At 39.0% G+C, this 21025-nt stretch overlaps 1 long non-coding RNA gene across 1 annotated transcript in view; it reads left to right on the top strand.

The window, feature by feature from the left end:
* Positions 1–19922, top strand: part of LOC142601343 (uncharacterized) — a 91846-nt gene extending 71924 nt beyond the window's left edge. Inside the window, exons 4-5 of the long non-coding RNA XR_012834945.1 lie at positions 16847–16895; positions 19872–19922. This is a non-coding gene — a long non-coding RNA (uncharacterized LOC142601343). The remainder of the gene's footprint in view (positions 1–16846; positions 16896–19871) is intronic.
* The last annotated feature ends 1103 nt before the right edge of the window (positions 19923–21025 follow it).

Raw genomic sequence — 21025 nt, 5'->3', positions numbered from 1 at the left:
CAGAGAGACCAGAGGGTCTGCAAGGTGGCTACAGTAGGGACCCGGCAGTCCGAGACAACTACTAGGGAGACTATAAGGTCTGTAAGTCTGTGGGGGTTGACTGAGTGGGATCCATTTGCATGTGAGTGCCTCTGTGTGAGGCAAATAGAGATGAGGGAATCCAGGGCCAGTTACTGGAAGGAAAACTAGCATGCATGCAAGTGCGTTTGTGGACCATCAGCTTGAGTGGCGTTGCTGGTCCTGAGGTGCCTGCAGCTGGGGAGAGCAAGAATTGAGGGCAAACTATTGAGTAGACTGAGTGTCTGAGGCCGGTTACTTAGGGCATCTGCATTGTATGTGTAGATGTATATGTTATATATATATACACGCGCGCGTGTGTGTGTATGTTTATTTTCGGCTAACGGGCTTTTATCCTGTTCAGCAAGAGAGGAAAACAAGCGGAAGCTGTTGGTGCTGTTTGAGTGCTTAGTGTTTCTGTTTGCAATGAGCCATGTAGCTGTCCATATGGCTACGTATATATTTGTTGTATACCTGTGTTTGTGTGGGTACCTATTAGGAATAGATCCTCAACCTCACTACTCACTGGACCGGGGAACGTGAAGGTGCAGCAGCCTTGGCTCTGTCTGGCTACTATGTTTGGCAAGTCCTAACATGTTTGTTGCAAACTCTATGAATGCTAAAAAGCAATAAGGTATTCAGTGTATATTTTTCTGTTATGACTGCTGAGAAATAACAGTAAGTCTTCATGAGCAAAATATGGCATAAATTGCTTCAGACCTTCTGCAGCAATAATTTGCTACTCTGGTGATCACTGAAAGATTAAACCAGAGAGTAATATTCTGTTCTGTGCAGACAGGAGCAGACTGGATTTTTTGTGTGTCATAACATCTATTCTGTAACAGGCTGGAAAAATCTGCTGGAAAAAAAATCTGATGAGAAAGAAAAGTTAGTTGGCTGAAAAAAATTTTTTTACAGAACAAATGCATGCTCTATTTCTAAGCAAGTTCTTGTGCAGATGATATACTGCCCTCAGTTGGTACATTTAACTTCTGCTGACAGAAGTCTTGCTGCAGCTTGCTTATAAAACAGTGACAGAAGGCTCAGAACAGTCTTCCATATTAACCCTAGCGAGTATGTGATGAAACCCCACCAAATCAGTGTGATGCCATTTGATCTGCATTCGTTTGTACCTTGTTTCAAATAGAGATTATTTGAAGTAAATGCTTTCAAACCTCTTACAAAAATCTAGGCAATGGCTCTTGAAATATGGCTGTGAATGTTCATAACAGGGTTCCATTCCATTCATTGGATTATTGTGGGATCTTTTTGTTTGGTTCCCTTTTGAGTAAAAAGAAAAAAAGATTGTAATGTTTCCAAACCACCAAGAGGTTTAGTCACAAAAAAAATATAAATACAACATTGCCCTCAGAAGATGAACACCTCACAGAGCTCACTTCAGGATTCATTACCTTGACATCTTCTAGACAAGTAGTTGAAACCTATGAGATGAGCTACTGTTTATGCCAGATCTGAAACTCCTCCTTCTACCTGCTGTGAGTCTGTTCAAGCATAAGTAAAGTTGCCATCAGGTGTCTTCTGCAGGTGGGTGGAAGGACAGTAAATTGGCTCTTCTTGCACTGGAATACATTTGGTTATGATCTGTTCTGAGTTTTACTCATTTTCTGGGAATGGGCCACATGTAGTTGTAGGTTAGGTAATAATTTGCTGACAGACTGGCTGTCAGAATAATCCATGATTATGTTTTTCTTGGCCTGACTCTGTCTCAGCAGCTATTGTCAAGACCAGCCTTAGGTAGACAAATCACTGCTGTTGTGCCATTGAAACCAGTTCAAGTAATACCAGTGTCACACCCGCGGCCTCCAAATGATGATACACTTACATAGCTGAGTAGGGAATTTGCATTCAGGAGCACTTTGTTGCTGCTTTTCAGGAGGGTCCATGGCTCTACAGATCCAGGCTCTTCCTCAGGCCCAAATTCAACATATCCACATTGAAATGTTCATTTAGCAACATCTCAATGGCCAGATAACAGAAGTTGGGTTTCTCTTCTACATTTCCAGTGTGTTTTCTCATCTGATATTTCTCGGAAAAATCTTTTTCACTCATCCAAATCACGCCTAGAGCTAAAGAGAATCCCCACCTGTCATAACCTCAAATCCCAGTGTAGGGTCCTCACTCCTGCTATGTCAGAGTGGGAAGAGTTACCCTACAAATATAGCCAACTGTTGTTCCAGACATCCCAATCATTCCAAATAGAAGAGCTTATAGCAGATGAATCCAAGAGCTCTTCTCATGTTGGAAATGACTTGGTTGCCTGCAGTCATGCAAGAAACTGGGGTTTGGAGGGAAGAGATTGTAATTTAGCTTGATGTGGGCCACTTCAAGAAGGCCAAGGAGAACTGCAGTTCAGCTGGGCCATCAGCCTTGGGAGATAAACAAGTTCTCCTCTTGGTAACCTCTATAACGCAGAGGAACGCTGCATGAAGCAAGAGGTACAGCAATAGAGAAAACAACTTTAAAATACTGTCTTAAAAAAGACAGATTATGCATCCACATTACACTTTCAATGTTTGTATTTAGTACAAAATTGCTTTCATCTGTTACTGAGAAAACATCGATATTAATTGTGATCACCCAATGGTGGTTATTTCAGTGTGGAAACCTGATCGTTAGCCTCTGAGCAAATTGTTGTAAAAGAAGTCTACAACTTCCCCCCTGCCTTTGCTCAATACTAGCCTTTCAGGTAAAATCTTGCTCTGATCTAATGGCAGTAATCAGTAATGATGTATAAGCTAGTGTGTACATAATCTTCCCATTTTGCAGCATAGGTCTGTCATCTTCTTTCAGTGTGTTTTCTCATCTGACATTTCTCAGAAACGTCTCTTTCGCTCACCTAAATCCAGTCTGCAGCTATTATATGATAGACAGATTACAGTGTTCGTGTGCTCCCATACTGAACCAAGCTACAAATGAAAAATAAATCTTGCCTGATCTTGAGATTTGGTAGAAACTTCCAACTGTCTTAAGCAACGCTTTTTACTTGTTTTAAGTGTGTCTTCTCTATCTCATAACTCTCTACACTGTTTGTCTCTAAAACATAAAGAAGGAAGTGACAATAAGCGTGAAATTTGTAAGGCTTTCCACTGGGCTTGCACAGCCACCTGCAGTGCGGGGCTGTGAACAAGAACTCCTAGCCTGACTCCTCAACAATTTGTAATTGCTGTGATGCTCTGGACCTGTATCTTGTTACATTCACAAATCTAAAGCTGGACCTCGCGGTTCTCAATCTTTTCTTCTGTTCTCCAGAAGTATTACTTCTATTTTTACAGTAGTGTTTAATAATCCCCAACAAGGATTAGAGCCATGTTGTTTGACAGACCACACAGAGACAATGTCTGCCCTTGAAACCCTACAGTCTAGGATAATAAACGTTATATACCAGAGCAGAAAAACAGTCAATAGGAATAAAAAATGATAGAGATATATTCACATATAATCACAGTATAAACCAAAGGCAAACGTTCTGCCTTAAAATCTGCCACCCCCATGACAGTGGGAGAAATCAGGTTATGGAACCAAGGAGCAGTTCCTTAATAGGGTGACACTTAGCAAGACTGGCAGCAAGGTGATGTAACTCTGTCCCCCAGGACCAGCCATGAGGAAACTTCTCTCCCACACCCCCTATTCCTTGGCTGGGCTGGAACATATCAGATGCAATTAACAAAGCATACTGTGATCAAAATTCATACTAAAGCTGCTTTATGCCACTTCAGCATTATAAAAGGTATTTTAAAAAACATGACTGATTTACACCCACTATCTGTGATAGAAGTCTGTAAGTTGGCCTCAGTGTCTGTAAGAAGCCTAATATTAATAAAAAGTTAATAATAATTATTATAAATATTATTCTTCTCAAATTCAAGAAAATGGCTGTATTTAAATCCAGACAGTGATGGGCAAAATAATAGCTGGTCTCAATTCAGATGTTAACAGGACAGTTTCAGCACGACATAAGCACCCTATCAACGTGAGTTGTCAGCCAAGGAAAGTGGGGAAATGCATGTGCTGATAGAAGCACTGAACTCCTCATTCCCTGCATGGGCCCTTCAAAACTGTGTTAGGGTATGCTTGTGGTCAGTGCAGGAAAGTTTGCCCAGATAACGCTAGAGATTCAGCTGTTCACGGCAAACAATATTTCCCTTGTTTGAGCTGGCCTTTCAGACTCTGATTTTTATTTATTATTATTATATTAACATCTACAGGCCTGGTTGCGCTTTGTATAGTACAAACATCAGAAGTGACAGCTCTCACCCCCTTAATCTCTTGTCAGAGACAAGATATAGCAAGTAGGCAGGAAAAACAAAAGGCAGGAGTTGAGAAGGAATGGGGTAGTAAAAATTAGGTGTTTGAATATGAACTACTTAGCTATTTATTTCCTCAGCTTTAATAGTTTTAATAACATTGCATATATGTTGGTATGTATGAAGGCTTAGAGAAATTCACACGATTATTAATTAAACGTATGCATTTCTGGCAATATTGAAGAACTGTAAGAATTTTTTAGTGATTAATCAGAATTACCTGAATCTTTTCCACCTGTCATGTTTCTGATAACTACTCGCAAAGTGACTTTTATCGTGACACTGGTATATTTCAGCTCAGCTGTATTTTTGAGGCTGCTGTTATTCTGATCCTAAAAAAAAGAGTGAGCAGTATTGCTCACTTCTAAAATTAGTTTTAAGCTTTCTGAATGCCTGGATCATGAATGTTCCTTATCTAATTACCCGATGTCCTTTTTCAGTGTGTCATTGTATTACTTTTTTCTTCTTTTTAATATTACGGAAACGTGAAATAACTTGACCTTGACTAGCTACCTTGTGGGGATTCCTTTAATATATGCAGTGAATTGTATGAACCTCCTGTTGATAAAGAGGTAAAATTCTTTTAGCAATTTCATAACAGAGCTTTGCACTTCAGAAGCAGCAAAATTTCTGGTCTGAAAGACCATTTTGATTTGCTCATTCATTGCATTTTTATTAATTTGTGATATGTCAAATGAATAAGCGATGTCTCACTTCTGCTGATTAAAAAGTTCTATTAAGAACCTAGATGATAAATATATATGATATGAAATGAACTGAGTTATAAATCCAAAATGGAGACATAATGTAATAAAACACCTTTTCTTCAAGATCCTACTCCATTTTTCTGGTGTGTAGACACCTATTGTCAGTTTAATTATTTTAAGGTAAGATCAACCTTAATTAATCAAAGTAAAGTAAGACTGGCTTTGTAATATTAAAAAAAGGCAAAATAGTTGTATGCATGGTTAATACAATACATTAAGATATAAGAACACAAGAGGATGTATCAATAAACTGAGTCATAGTAACAAATAATACACTCAGAATTAATCCTTCATTGACACAAACAGACAACTTGCTGGCTTCATCTCTGAAATAAGCATTATTGTGTCAGCTGTCAGATGGACCAAGCAGAAAGCCTAGTGTAGTGTCTGGTGTGCTAGGCAGAGGAGAAGGATGCACCCTAAACTTTAAGAAAGATGAGCAGATGTCAAGCTTAGTAACAATTTTGTCAGTTATCTAATTCCTGAATAAAATGCCTCTAAAATAATTAGCCAAACCCAGCCATCAATTAATCATTTTAAACAGGTAGCATCAGGGCATTAGAAGAAATCTTGACTTTGCTTTTAAATAGCTTAGATTTTGTTTTATGTGCAGTGGTTTGTTTTTTTCTTGAATGGATTCATACTAGGTTTATCCAGGTCTGTTTTCTGTAAGTGAGGGCTTTTAAGAAATCACTATTAAGCTACCAGCTGAGTTTCATTCCTCCCAATGCAAGTATATAGGCTGCTGCTTCAGCTTTTGCAAGTCCTCCATTGGGGTCTGTGTTGTTGTACCCTATGTATTTGAAGCTTCTGCGTATCCTCACATGAATTGTGTCCTGAGGAGAAGCAGGTTCCGCAGACCATGCCCATGATGGTGAGCCCTGGAGGAGAAGGGCAGTGGTGGCAGCACCTGCATCTGAAAGCCCAATGACGTCCTTTACCTGCTTGTCTTGAGTGCCTAGGCAAGCGAAAAGCAGCCTTTGCAAAGGGGGTGACAGGCCCCTAGCACTGACTCTGCTCACGCCTCCTTAGCTCCAATGTGCAACACCATTTGGGACATCAGATAGGACAGATGATGTCATCTTCGTGTCTGTCCCCTGGCTCAAGGGTAGTTGCGATTATGTAATGACATCAAAGATTACATTCCGGATTTAGAAACAAATTGGTTTAAAAATAGGATTGGTGGGAAATATCTCTCATTTTCTATTTTTCATTGTGTATACATATATTTGGGGGGAAGGAGTGAGGAAAAAGAAGAGAGTAAGCTCAGAATCGAATATACTGGGTACTATTAGGTTGCTAGTGTTGCTCGTGTGTCAGTGGTGCAGCCCCACTCTACTCTCACTGCAAATCTGGCTGATTGCTTTTTCTCAGTGAAGCTTTTTTTTTTTCCCCACAGCTTTAGTGCAGTGTTTTTGTGGCAATTATGTAAATTATATGTCACACCACTGTGTATTTTCCACATCATTTGATTTGACCTTTAAAACTAATAAGAGAATTATCATTTTTACGGGCAATTTGTGTTTCATGGTATGAGATGGCAGGACAGGGACTGATGGGGGTGAACATCAGAACATAGAAGTCATGTTCCAGGATAGTACTAGAGGTCCATAAGTAAGTACCTGGTATGTAAGAGGTGACTGGTGTGAGCTCCTGAAGAGTAAATTAGAAGATAGATTGTGGAATAAACTTCCCAGAGGGGGAATTTTCTTTCTAATAACAATCGGTGTGGTCTGGGCTAGCTGTTGTTCTTTTGGTTCATAATCGTTTCTAATAAATGCATCGATATCTCAATATAATCTAGGTATAGATATGTATATATCTTTCAGCTAATATAATAAAGGATATTATTCTCTCCATACAAATCTTGAGAGGTTACATACATATACATGTCTAATCCCACTTAATCATACCAAGCCCCTAGCTACACTGTCTTGAGTTAATCAAGTCTGTTGGTTAAGCATACCTTGTACAATTTTTCAGTTATTTTTTAACTTCTCCATGCATCCCCCTGTTAAAATACTATGAAAGGCAAAATGTCAAAAGCATACAGAATTATCTATATATTTTCTTCCCCAAGTTTTACAGAACAGGCGTTATTGTTAACAGGTTCATCAACAGCACTGTAATACTCCTTTTTCAGCCTCCTTCTCCCTCAAAAAGGCCTATGGAAAATCCAAAGTGTCAAGAAAATTGTTGCAGAATTGTGGTAAAACATGACATTTGAGCAGCGAAGACTTCCATAACGCTAGCTAAATGCCTTATTAATCTTACACATGTCAGATGAGACTTTTCCGTTTGTTTAGGATGATGCCTCGCAGGAGCATAGGACGTTCTGTGTGGGCTGTGGTTCAGGGTGGAGGACAGCGTCTTATTCTTCTGACTGAAACTTAGTATTTCATATACATTTAGCAGTAATGGGAAATACCCATGTGCGGAGCCCTAGGAAGTGATAGGAAAGTTTCCCAAATGGAATAACATCCACCAGTATTTTGGCTACACGTATAACTTCCCAGCTTCCCTCATGGCCAATTTTTATCTGCTGTTTTTTTCTCCTTGCTGTTGGATTACTTGCCAATAATTTTGTTTGGATTTTGTTACCTTTTTCTCTTTCTCTGGTTCTTCAGTTCCTCTCTAGACTTCTTTCCAACATATCTGCTGTGCTTGTACAGTCCACGTTTCTGATAGGTAGTTCTCTGTACCGCCACAGCAGAGCCACGTGGCAGTTCATGTACTTGAACAGAAGGTTCTGATCTAGGCTTATCATGCAATGGAAATGTATCTTACAGGTCAGTGTTAGGCTGGCAGAGCTATGGCATCCTGTTCAGACAGAAGCAGGAGGCTCATGATTTTCCTTGTTCAGTCTATTTTGGTAGCGTTGCTGATGGCATAATTCATTCTCTCTTAACTTGCTTGTGCAGCTCTTCACCCTTGCACTTTCTTGTAGTGACTTTGTGTCCACAATTAAAATACATGAAGCTTATACTTACCTCAGTGTGCTGATTTGATCATTATGGAGTCCATTGAATAAGCACACTGAAACACAGGGATCTGAGTCAAGCTACTGTCCGGTACGAAAGACTAGTGTTGAAGTAAATCATCATTGTAAGATCTGAAACCAAAAGAAAGTAAAAATCCCAAAGACTTCTTTGCATATCCTGATGAATTTTGCAGTTGCTTAAGACCTGTGAGTATCCTGTAAACACTCCTCTCACCTTGAAAAGAAGTTTGCACCTGTTTCTCCTCATTTTGCAATGCATTTGAGGTTTTTTTCCCACCTTCTGCTTCTGTCTTCAGCTGAGCATACTTTTTCCTTTTCCTTGACACAGCATATCTTCAGGCTTTTCTTCACACGGGGGGGTGGGGGGGTTGGGAAACCTATAGAAATGTAACAAAAAATATGAAAACCATCTGACTTGAAGATAGAGGTACCCAAAAACTTCATGCCAAGTTCCAGCTTTTTCAAGTCAAATTACGAAAATGCTAAAAGCTTAGTATCTATAGCAGCACAAACACCACCACTACAATATGCCGCAACAGATTGTTCATATGTCACTATTTTTCCAAAGTTCCTTGGCAAACATTTCCATCAGTAAACAAGTCAAGTGAGAGAATTGTAAAATGGCCAGCAAAAAGCATCAGTCGTCTTTGGCTAATGAAATCAAATTCTGGTACTTATCACTGCTATTCTGTTCTTCAGGCCCTCTTCTTTCACCTGTGCTGACAGACTACGGTTGTGTCTGTTTCTGCCTTCACAGTGAAGCTTTTGCCTGTTACGCCACCTTCCTCTTTATATTACAAGTTTATCAAAGCAATGTCATGTCTGAATTGGGTCAGATTCTCATCTGGGGGGCAAAAATTACATGGATCCATTAAGTTTGTCAGAAAGATCACAAATTACATGAGCTGGTAAGCTGGCATTGCATGTTACGTGCAGCCATGTGCCCATCAAAGGAACTGAAAAAAAAACCATTAATGTTAGTCCACCAACACTTAGAGACAGAATGATAATTAATTTTTTTTCCTATTGCCTATTCTGCTTTGCTGCTCAATATGTTGGTATCATCACAATTTATTGTTGAATGAAGTGTCTGGGGAATAGGCCAATTCATGCTATATGTTAATGATGGGAAAATGCTAGAAGTTTAGGAGTTCATACTTGATTATGACTTGAATAATCTCTTGAAGCTGCAAAATACATATTTCTACTGTAAAATTACCAGCATCTGTAAAATTGGAATTGAAAAGTCCCCTTCTTTATGGAAAAAAGAACCTGATTGACCAACATTTGAAACCGTCCTTCTGGGTGAGAAACTGATGGGTTTTGCCTGACATTTATAATTACCCATAATTTGAATGTTCCTTAAAGTTAAGTAAAATTAAGGTAGACTGAATTGTAATGCTTGTCTCGTCATACTGGGAGAAGTCTTTATTGAGGCCAGTGGAAGCTTTGCCACGAGCTTCGGTATGGAATGAATTTAACTCACAACTTCTAATGCTTTTGTTTTGCACAAGAAAGGATGTTCTGGCTGTGCTTTGACTTTAGTATTGGGTGCAGTTCCAAGTTGCAGGAATAGGTGAAAAAAAATAGTATGACGAAAAGAAATGTTTACTCAAACACCCAACCTGATGAAAACAATACTGAGCTAAATATAAGTGTATCATTTACTAATGGGGAAAAAAAAAAAGGGGGGAGGTATAACTGGCCACAGACCTAAAATGTTGTGAACGTTTCCAACAGCATGTATCTGTAAAAATAAATAGAATAAAATATTAAAGATTCTGGGGGTCATACAGAAGAAAGGAAGAGGGAATATTTTTTTTCTGGGCAATTCAGAAGGTGAGGAAAGCCCTAGATACTTAGCTATGTTCAATCAAAATGATTAAGCAAGACTTAGGACAGGGATTGGAGCGCACTAGCCCTTGCTCCTTCCTTCTGGCCTCATCAGTGCTGAATTCTTCTTTCACAGGAGTGGTACAGCTTCTTGGGGAGGGGCAGTAGGTGTCTGTGGAGCCAACTGGCAGGTGAGAAAGGCTTTTGGATTTGGGAAGGTTGCATCCTTCTCCCTCCCCATCCCAAGCAGGGCATTGAGTTTGTGTTCCATTCCTCAGGCAAATGCAGCAGTCTTATCTGCATGCTGCAATGTTAAAGATAGGGAAAACGTTGCTGAGAAACAGATCTCACTGTAAAGCCCAGCTGTAGTTTTTAAAGGATGTGGGGAACTGGACATTCTCATGAGCCATAATGTACATGAAGTCATGTGTTAAAATGCAATTTTTTTTCTTAAGAAAGGGGATAAAAGTCCCTTACTCCAGACTTCACTTCAGCTCCCTCCCCTCCTTTGACTGCACTGCAGGTGGATTATAAAAGGGAGGGGGTTTACAGTGTTTATTCTGTTGTTTCCACATGGCCAGCCACAGTGTCACATTGTAGCAGTAGCATAATCAAAAGAAATCATTAAGTCAAAGTCCTAGGCTGTCCTCCTGTTCCACTTTTTAGCAATTTAACACATTCATCACTTGCTTTTATGCCACCCATCCTTGACTTACCAAGCATGATGGACTGCACAGCCAAGCCATTTTATCAGAGCTTTCAGAAAGCTACATCCATACATCACCTTCCCTGTTTATTTCTCTAAGTGCCCTTTCACAGTGCTCATTTCTCTCCATGCAACATAGCAATAGCCATGGTAGGTAAGTTTAACTATAGCTTACTTAACTGGTATCATGAATTGAGACTCCTGCTGTCGCTAGCCTGAGTTAATTATGACAATATTAGCAACAGGACTTTCAGATTAACTTTTGTTTGAGGAGCCTACGCAATTCACATAATGAAATAGTGTTAAACAGCGTGGTTGGCCTTCTTTCCAGCATTTATTCCTGTAGAGCAAAGCAGTGAGTTCCCAACAGGCTTAAAAAGGCAAGCATACAATACAAGCCCATTTGTGACCTTCCTGTTGATTTATTCTCAACAGCCAACAGGTGCCTCATACAAAATTCAAACTAATAAATGCAGAAAGACAAAACCAACAACCTTTCAATGAAATATGTCAGGGACAACTTCTAATCCTCTCTGTTTTCATAGCACTGTTTGTGTTGAAAAGATGAGAGAAAAAAAAAGGAAAAAAAAAAAAAGGGGGTGGGGGGAGAGAGGAGAACAAAGAGGAAAATCCTGAAAGAGTGAGTGCCCCAGAGAGCTGCATAATGATTAATGATTCTTTTTTTCAAATTCTAAGTGTTTGTCTCTCAGTACTGGATGACAACAGAATCATAACTTCATCAAAATTACTTTGAATAGTCTCATTAATGACACACGGTCTTGGTTTGTCCCTGCCTCAAAGTCCGATACTATTTTCATAGCCACTATTGAGCGTGCGTTTAGCTTTGTCCTCATTTGTACAATACATTCATACATGTCAGATTATCTGCTTTTGTACTTGGACGTTCAACAAATCAATAAAAGGTTAATAATAAAAGGGGGATAAAAGGGAGGTGGAGGAGAAGATGAAGGTTTCTTTTCAGTACAAGCTACCTAAACAATCGGAGGGAAAGCATATAACATTGTTTGTGGAAAGCAGCCTATGCCATCCAATTCTAGCCACAGAGGATATTTAGAAAGCACAAGCCTTAAATAAGATTTATTGAAGTACAGTCTTGCCTTCATTGTATCGAGTAGAGGCATTCTTTTTTAAAATAGCTGATTAACAGAAGCAGCTCCCTTAAGAATGGCTGCATGGAGTATTCCTGTCAAGCCTCCACCTTGTATAAATATTTTTAATTAATAGATGCCTTCATCAAATATAAGAAAAAATTAAGCATTAGTGCTCACCAGAGACCCTGCTATTAGAGTGATTATCTTAGCTTTAATTTCATTTGCAGATGCCATTAATTTATTTTTAATAGATCTCTAATTTAGTTTTATCTATTTCTTGTTCCGCTTTTGCAGATGATAGTAGGCTGCACTTCCTTCAAAGCCCACCAGCTTTTCCCCTCCCACCTCCTTCAGGCTCTCTGCTCTCCACTGAGTGTGTTTGTGTTTAAATTAGCTGGAGCGCTCCAGGCTAAGATACTGATTAATCTTCAAATGTGCCACAAGATAGAAGTTAACTGTCTAGCTGAGGGAATAAAAGCAAGAAACAGTGTTACCATTGCAAGTCATCTGTTTGGCAAAGCAGTAGTTGTGTCACATAGGAGCAGCCTGCCCTTGAAGTACCTACTCTTTGAGTGAGTGGCAATGGGTATTGTTGCACAGTATATAAACCTCCTTTTGTCAGCATGCATTAACTACAGAATTGACTTGTAAGACGCTTGTACTTGGAGAGAGATGAACGATGTCCTGTCTTTAACAAAGGACACATCAGTGCTGCAGCGCAGAGGGGAAGACACCGGAGTTGGTTTCTTGGAAAACTACATCAGCATGTTCAAAGTCATCTGCTGTTGCACTCAGCTGCTTCTGCTTCATAGGTGTTTAATTTGGGGGGGTTCTGTGCAACTGTACAGAATGTGGCTCCCAGAGCAACATGTCTGATAGCTGCCCTGTTAGCATGAGCTCAAACAGCCTTTTACTTGGTATTGGTCTCATTAATTTTAGGCTTATGCCCATGGGGTTCAGTGCATACCAGAGCACTTCATGATTACGTGATGTTCCTATAAATATGATGTTCAGGAAGGTAGGAGATGGGGATAAATCTTCTTTATCCTGTTTAGACCAAGAGAAGTAGTCAAAGGATGGAAGGCTTCTTTGCTCTATTTTTGATCTGACAACTCTGATAGAGAGGAATGGCATGACTTTTTTTTTTGTTCAGTCACACAGGAATATTAAGGTGGAGCTAGGAGATGAATCTAGATCTTCTGTGTTCTAGTCCAGGTCTGAGCTGTAAAACTATCCTTTGTTGTTTTATTATGTGTGAGTGGTATTTGCTAAAAAGCTGTGCTGTAGTTCAGTTAGCTCTGCTCCATTGTAGTCAATAAGTGCTTTAGCTACTTCAGAAGGAGTGCACACTCAACCATTACAAGCCAAGAAACTGCTAATTTTGATCTAGAGGATAAGCTTCTCCGGCAGTGTGTCCCAGCTTCTAGCTGGGGATATCTCTAGATTTAATTTTAATCAGATCCCTTCTAAAAGTGATTAGAGGGTGCCAGTTGTGATGAGGAGTATGGCATTTCTACCTCCTGGAAACACATTTTTACCTCAGCAAGTTCCTTTAATATGGACACTGCCTCTGTGGGGATAATTTTGACTTTTACCATTCTTAGGCTGAATATAAACCAGCACCTCATAGATTCAAGGACCTGTGTTTCCTTGTCGGCCTCCTGACTCAAGAAACTGAGAATGTTCATTCGTAAATTTTTCCAGTAAGTGACTGGATGGAGAAAGATACTAATAATATTTTTTTAAAGGTAGTTGCTGTTCTTTATTTCTATGATCTTGTGTTTTGTCCATATCCTGACCTCAGCAACAAAATCCAAGGTCATGAGAAGATCAAATCATTTTAATAACACAATTCTACCATCCTTCACTGTCCTTTTATTGTCTAGCTTAATAACAACGGTGTCAAAACTAGCCTAGTCCCTAGTCTGAAACTAGTCTGAAGATTGTTTTATCAAGTTAAGCTTGATAAAAATCACAGCAGGCCTGGGAATAAGGAGATGCTATATTTGCAGGAGCAAAATCCATGAGACAGCACGGCTTACATGAGAGAATAAGTTTAGAAATTAATCAGTGTTTGTGGAAGTGAACTCTGAATGGTAGGAAAGCAAGCTCCCATCTGATCAGCTGCATACGTGTATGCTCTGTTAAAAGACTGGGAATAATTAATGTTTCTGGTGAATATCTCATAGCAATGAAGCATGTACCTCCTACAATCACAGTCAATTTCTTATTGTTTGCAGCCTTAAACGAAAGAACCTTCAGTGAGGCTTTAATAATTGCTGCACCTACCCAGTTATGAGAGAATCTTCAGAGAAGGGAATGGCCCATGTGCTCTTCAGATGTGCTGTTCAAATTGGGAGGTTAGTAAACCCATGATAGTCAAAAAAGGCAAATATTAATGTAAAAGGAGGAGGAAATTATTATGTCAAAGTTGGTGACAATTATTATCATAATAGAATTTTTGGCATGTGTGTGATTTTTTTTTTTTTTTTTTTCCCCTTCCATACCTTCTTGTTTGTTTGTTTTCAGCGTGGGAAAGTTAGGGGGTTTTATATCAACGTCATTCTATAAGGTATGACTTGCTTAAAGATATTTTTATTAACATACTCCAGTTAGAAAAATAGGATGTTTACTCCAACTGTATTTACAGTTGTTACTTCTGTTGTCCAGTGGTTCCTCCAGGATAAATCTCTTCCTCTCCAGAAGAGTATGGAAGCAGAGATCCAGAACAGTTCCCCTGTTTTAGGAAGAATAAGGGAGAAGGACAACCTAACTGGGTGTAGATCTGTATGATCTTCCTGCACCCCTGCAGAAAGGGAGATAAACTACAGATAAACTACTTCTTCCCTGTGACAACAGTTACCAGAAGACATCTCTTTCACACAGACCCTCTTTGCTATCTAATTTCTGAAATACCTAAATGGGTGAAGACTGCATGAGTTATTGCTGAAGACCTACTGGGTTGTGAGCCCTGTAAGAATCTTCCAAAACCGTACTGTATCTAGGAATGGGATTCCTGTGGTTTGCCATTTAATCTGAAATATCCAAGCCTAACTACATGTAATGTAGAGAAAAATCTATTCATAGCAACCTAATATTGTCAACGCTCTTAAAATGAGCATAGACAAAAGCATGCAGATGTGTAGGCAAATCAAAAATGCCTCTTTTAAATCAGCTCCAGTGACAGTGGTCTGCTAAAGCTGCTACATCCTGACAAGGATATTGAGGAATGCAGTCTGCATATCATCCCCAACTTCAAAAACTGTGAAGAATTTCCTAATAGGAAAGGTAATTCCTGGGCAGGACTGCGAGTGATTGCAGAAACTCAAGAGCTCTACAAGTAAGGAGCACTCTCTTGAAGACTCTGCCATAGCATGAGATGTTCTGTCGATATCTAGAAATGCAGTGCTAGTCTGCTTGCTTGCCAGTTCAGCAGATCTCACTAGCTTCAACTCAGAAACATAGATAGTTAAAATATTCTGAAGCAGGAGGGAATTTGGTAAAAGAAGGGCTTGGAGACTGCAGGGAAAAATCCCAAGTTTTAGCCAAACTGATGTGAAAGCAAATTAAAGTAATAATAAAAGGTTTGATAGCTCCATTATGAATGCATTAGCTGTAAATATGAAATGCAGCCTGCTTAGAAGGAGCTATTGATAATGGTCCATGAAGACTGGAATGAATAAGTACTTGGATTGATAGGGGTCCTGGCAACATCCCATAGTGCCCTCTTCAATGCACTTACAGGGAAGACTTGAGGAATGTCACAACCAATGCCAGAAGTGATTTTTGACTGCTAGGGATTTTAAGTTTCATCTAGATGCCAAGGTAACTTTGGAGTATGTTAAGGAGACCTGGCTGTGATCATTCATCTGTGGGTGAGCCTGCCTGTGATGAGACGCTATCAATTGCTGTATCAGCCAGATACAGAGATGAGTGTCTGTGAAGAGGTCATGCAGCTTCAGCAAAACCCAGCGGTCGGGACAATTCCCAGCATCTTGGCACTAGAAACAGTCTCTTGTTTAAATAAATAGTCATACAGGAAAGAAGTTTGCTGTATACAAGATAATGAGGCTATGGATTTTAAGAGTTGCTGAGAGTCTGAAAAGAGATTGGTATTTGTTTTGTGAGTTCCCACTGTGCAAGGACCTATGTAAGCCATAAAACTTTCCCTTAGACTATGAGCTGTGTCAACTACTGGGCAAGGAACAATTTACCTGTGGATGTTTCGCTTCACAAATATACTGTCCTTTAATATATTCTGCTGTCATATAAATGTAAACTAGATATTTTTCCAGTAAAAACTTGGCCATTGATTTCTTTAGTGCTACACAAAATTACTTGGCCATTGATTATTGCAGATGAAAGACCTGCTGTGCAGTATATGCTTTCAAAAAATACACACAGGCATCACAGTAAAGGTAAGACTGCCTTTTCTCCACTTGCAGAAGAAATGTGAGTTACATACAGGAGAGAGTAAGATTCTAAAAATAGCAATACTGGTTCAACCCAGGGGCTCATTATTCAGTCTCCTGTTTCCAAATGTTGTTGCAGGATGAAGTGTCGGGTGCATGGAACGAAGGGACCTCAGGGATATCACGACTGCAGTCAGCGTCACATCCCTGGTCTTCGGCCTGTTCTTGTTTACTAGCATGTGAATGTACGGCAAGCAGCAGACTTCCTCTGAGTTACTGACCATCCTGGTGGGCTCTTAAGGTCCATGCTCTTCAACATCATCTTCACAATCTTTGGTAACTTGGGGAGATAGGACTCTGGTGAAAGCTCCAGGTAAAGACATTCTGCAAAATCATCACCTGCCTCTTCCTCTCTGATTCTGGCCTTATCTACTGGCCTCATGTTCATGTTTGGCCTCTGCAATGTCAAAAAAAGATTCCCTACCAAGACAGAGGGAAAAGGCAAGATGAGGAATTGATACCATGTGAACTCTCCCCAGAGTAACTAACTGTAGATATTTTTTAATGTTACAACGAATAAAATCAAGCCTTTTACATACTGCTTTGTCATCATCGTTCTCTTTCATCTGAAAGCACAGTTTCATAAGCCCAGCAACTGCATGCTGAAGAATAGTGTGTCATGGTAAGTAACAGCAGAAATTGTATTTGATAAATTTTATTTTTCCTTTCCGTTTTGAAATTAGCAGGGTTTTTTTTTTCCGAAATGTATTTGTTGTTCAGAATGATTACCTGAGTAACTTTGAGCTATAAATTCCTTTTGACATCTGTTCAGAGGAGGTAATAGTTTATTTGATTTGACATGTTAGTCATGTGATAGTGTTTCTGTTCTTTTAATGGCTGAGCCATGAAAATTTTAATCAGGATTCTAGTTTTTATCCTAGAATAGTGAATTTGAAACTATTTTTCTGTGTGGCTTGGTTGTGTTGTTTTCCACCAGAAATAGAAATATTTGCTGATATATGTCTGATATGCATTTTCTCTGTGGAACGCCAACCACAAATGTGAATACAGGCAAAATTGAATTAAACCTGGTAACCACGCAAATATTTGTCAGCAGTGTGTTTCAGCTTGTCTTTAGCTCTTCTGTTCATTAATCTGAACTAGATACTCTTTCAAGTTGTGTTTCTTATGTCTGTTGAACAATGGAGTTGTCCAGAATGCAGTCTAATTTATTTTAAATCCTAAAGAATAGAGGAGATTTTCCTCTGACAACGGTGATTAATTATAAATCTTTAAGTCCATTATGGACTAGAAGTGTTCAGAATTATTCTTGATGAACTATTGAACTGATTAATATTTTTTTTCCTTTTGCCCTGTTCCTGAACTGATCAGGTTTTCTATGCATGTGTTAATTGTTCAAAAATTCTTCTACCTTTGCCAATTAAAAAAAAAATTACAAAGGTTTTTATGAACTATCCCCTGCTACTATTTCTTTAAGAATCTGGTATTTTTTCAGACGTTTGATTTGTCTGCTTAGGCAGGTCATCTATTTCTGCACTATGGTTAGATAATTTAGTCTGTTAAAATGAGAAAATAACCAAAAACATCTAAACCATAATGACTTGCAATATTACTTTTCAGCATGGGTAATTATTCACTGACTATTTGTGAAGTATTTAGGATTCATAAACATCTTCAGGGCTAAAAACATTTGTCATGCAGAGATGCATGAGCAGTTAATAATAATAAGCCACAAATAATAACTGAATGAGCTGACAGTGCTTATGACAAAATTATTCACTATTTTTTGTGGTATTTAGCCAAGTCTGCCAAATAACTGCTGACATACAGATTCTGAAGGCCAGGTAGAACTGTTGCATCATTTTTCTGCTTTCCTAGATAGTGTAGACTAGGTACTCTTACCTAGTTATGCTGGGTGATGATTATATGTGTGGTATTTATTGTTTTAATTCTGCTGACTGTAGATAGACTGAAAAGGTTTAAATAAAAGTAGGGGGGAAAAAAAGGTATAGTTATTGACGAGGCCTAATGAGAAAACAAATTGAATGTTTAGTATAGCAGTCTCATATTTAAACAGTGCAGCAGTTATATCATAGCTAAAATTTCCTCTATATACAAAGTATATAGTGGAAAGGGTTTAGGGAATTTCTTATTCCTTCTTGTTGAAAAATCATGTAGGATCATGATAGGAAATAGATTCCAGAGAACAGTGACAGTTGTTTCTCTATAGCAAATGTGATTGTTAATGGAAAGAAATGCAAGACAGCCATCTGTTGGATTGCACAGCAACGTGCTCTGTTTCCAGGTCCCAGTGTGGGCTGCCAGTAGCCTGGAAAGGAACAAGTACAGTGCTCACTGCAAGGGCAGATGGTGTTTGTCGACAGGTTAAATTCGGGCTGAGCGTAAGTCCACTAAAAAGGAAATGTAGGCATGTGAAAATGGGTCCTGGGAGTGTTGTAGACATCTTGGATGCAGGCAAGGCTTTGTCATCAGCATGTTACTGGTTGTACAGAGGTTTTCTGTGTCTTTTCGCAAGCAACGATTCTGTAATGCAGGACTATGTGGCCAGCTGTCATCAAAAAAATGACGGATTCAGCACTGATCCACTGCTTGGGGAGAGCAAACACAGAACTGATCTCAACATGCATGTCAGTGTAGAACAGAAAACTAGCTTGTCACTGGACTTGTATGACACCCTGAGGTATATATTGTAAAGAACATACTAGTGAAGATCACAATCATATTTATGTTTAAAAAGTTGGGTTTGGTGTAAGGTTTGGATTAGATATCTTGGATCCTTATATTTTGTATATTATTGGCTTTTATTAAAAACCTTTTCCATCATATTGATCATTAAGTGGGTCTTTGGTTGTCCTAGATCTACTGATCCAGATTTATGATTTGATAGATTAGCCTAGTTGCATGTCATTGCCATTCATGTTGAGAGTCTGAGCCAGTATATCTTCTTTCTTATCTGAGATACTCTGCCAAACTTCTATTTTGAACTGATTTTGTACCTTTCTTAGATCTGAGGCCATTTAGATAGGCTTAGTTCCCAATAGAAAGGGGGTACCTTCATTCTGCTGCCTGTCTCCAGATCTTTTTAGTAGATAGAGACAAAATAGTGGAAATACTGGCTCCCCCTCTTACCACAGTCTTCAGTGTAATGCTAGAGCACGTATTATCTCTCTTCCAGGTGACAATAACACAAAGGAGAACTCTTGTACCATAGTGTTTGGTGTTTGAGCAGGGATTTTGTAAGCCTCTCGCATATTGCTGCTGTCACTAGCCGTTACAGTTGCATGCTGGTACTCAGGTCTAAGCTCTGAACCACTGTGATTTCAATGGAAATATTAACAGTGGTTTTATCTGGCACAAACTGTGCAATTTTCAAGAGCTCCCTGGCTTGCCTTTTTTTTTTTTTCCCCTACTGAGGCCAATTACGCTTAAAGCTAGAAAAAATTGAGCCAGTGATGAAAATCACACCCTATATGCTCCTCTGAGTACAAATAGACTAAATTTCAATTAAAAATTAAAGTGAAGTAAAAGGTCACTTGTTAATTCTAATGTAATTTAGAATGGGTGTAAATTAATTGTGTTTCTTTCTTTCTAAGTTCTATCACATTTTCTTTTGTAGGTCAGTGAAATCACAAGAATGGATAACAGCCAGTGGTTGTAAAAGGTAAAGGGGAGAGGGGCAAGGGTGTCTGAAGCATAAAAAAAGATATCCAAATAACTGGTTATGCTAAATAATAGAGCAGAAGGCTGTACTGGGTGATCTGCACTAATGATTTGTTTGCAGCATTTTATGGCAGACATCCATTGTGAGTATTAGACACGTGATCGCTTTGGTGGAGATATTCAAATTGTTTGCAAACACTGAGGATTTGACCGCTGCATTTCATGTAATAATCATAAGTCTCATATTCTGAATTCCTGTGCTGTTTTCCCCAGTAATTTGGCTTAGACTGTGACAGCTTCTGATTGTGATGCATTTATCACATATGTTATCAGCAGCAGATTAATATTATATTCTAAATAAGGTTCAGCTGATAGTGAGCTGATAGTGAACCGATACAACTGGAAGGACTGATACAACTGATATAACAAAGGAAGGGTACCAGCTGGGGTAGGCCAGCTTGTTAACACCTCTACAGATCTTACATAAAATTACATAGGCAGAATTTATTAATTATAAATCCTATAGCCCCTAGCAGAGGATCAGAATTACTCTTTGATATGGCCATATACCCTTGATACGTGACAATGTTTTCCAATACGTATAGGAGGTAAATCTTGTGGTCTCAGTCCAAACTCAAAGAACAATTCAGTTTGAAAGTCATACTAGCCTCTGAATATGCAACTATTAGAATAGGAGTAATCCTCATGTCCCACTTGCTAATAAAGAATCTCTTACCTGAACACAAGGCCCCTAAAAGGAGAGAAGAAAAAGGTTATACAGTTTCAGGGGAGATGCCTGACAGATTGTGCGCTGTTTTTAAGAGAAGCTGGCCTTTCTGCTATGTAAGGTTTTGTTCTTGCTTAGTCAGCAAATTGTAGCAAAAAAGGTCTAGTCTGGTTCTGATTTTATGTTATATTTAATATGAATTTCATTATTTTGCCTCCATTTTAATCTATAAAGCCTTTATTTTTCCCTTTGATTTAAATGACCTGAGTTTGAAATTGATGACAACTGCTGTTTGGGGGTATTCACTTCCAGAAGCTCCTGGGGAAGAAGGACTGATCCCTAACCTCAGAGGAAGGTACAAGTTTTATCCTGCATAAATAACT

Source organism: Balearica regulorum, chromosome 3 (assembly GCF_011004875.1).
Source record: "Balearica regulorum gibbericeps isolate bBalReg1 chromosome 3, bBalReg1.pri, whole genome shotgun sequence".
NCBI lineage: Eukaryota > Metazoa > Chordata > Aves > Gruiformes > Gruidae > Balearica > Balearica regulorum.
The sequence above is the reverse complement of the archived record's forward strand: the minus strand, read 5'-3'. Positions and strand labels throughout refer to the sequence as shown.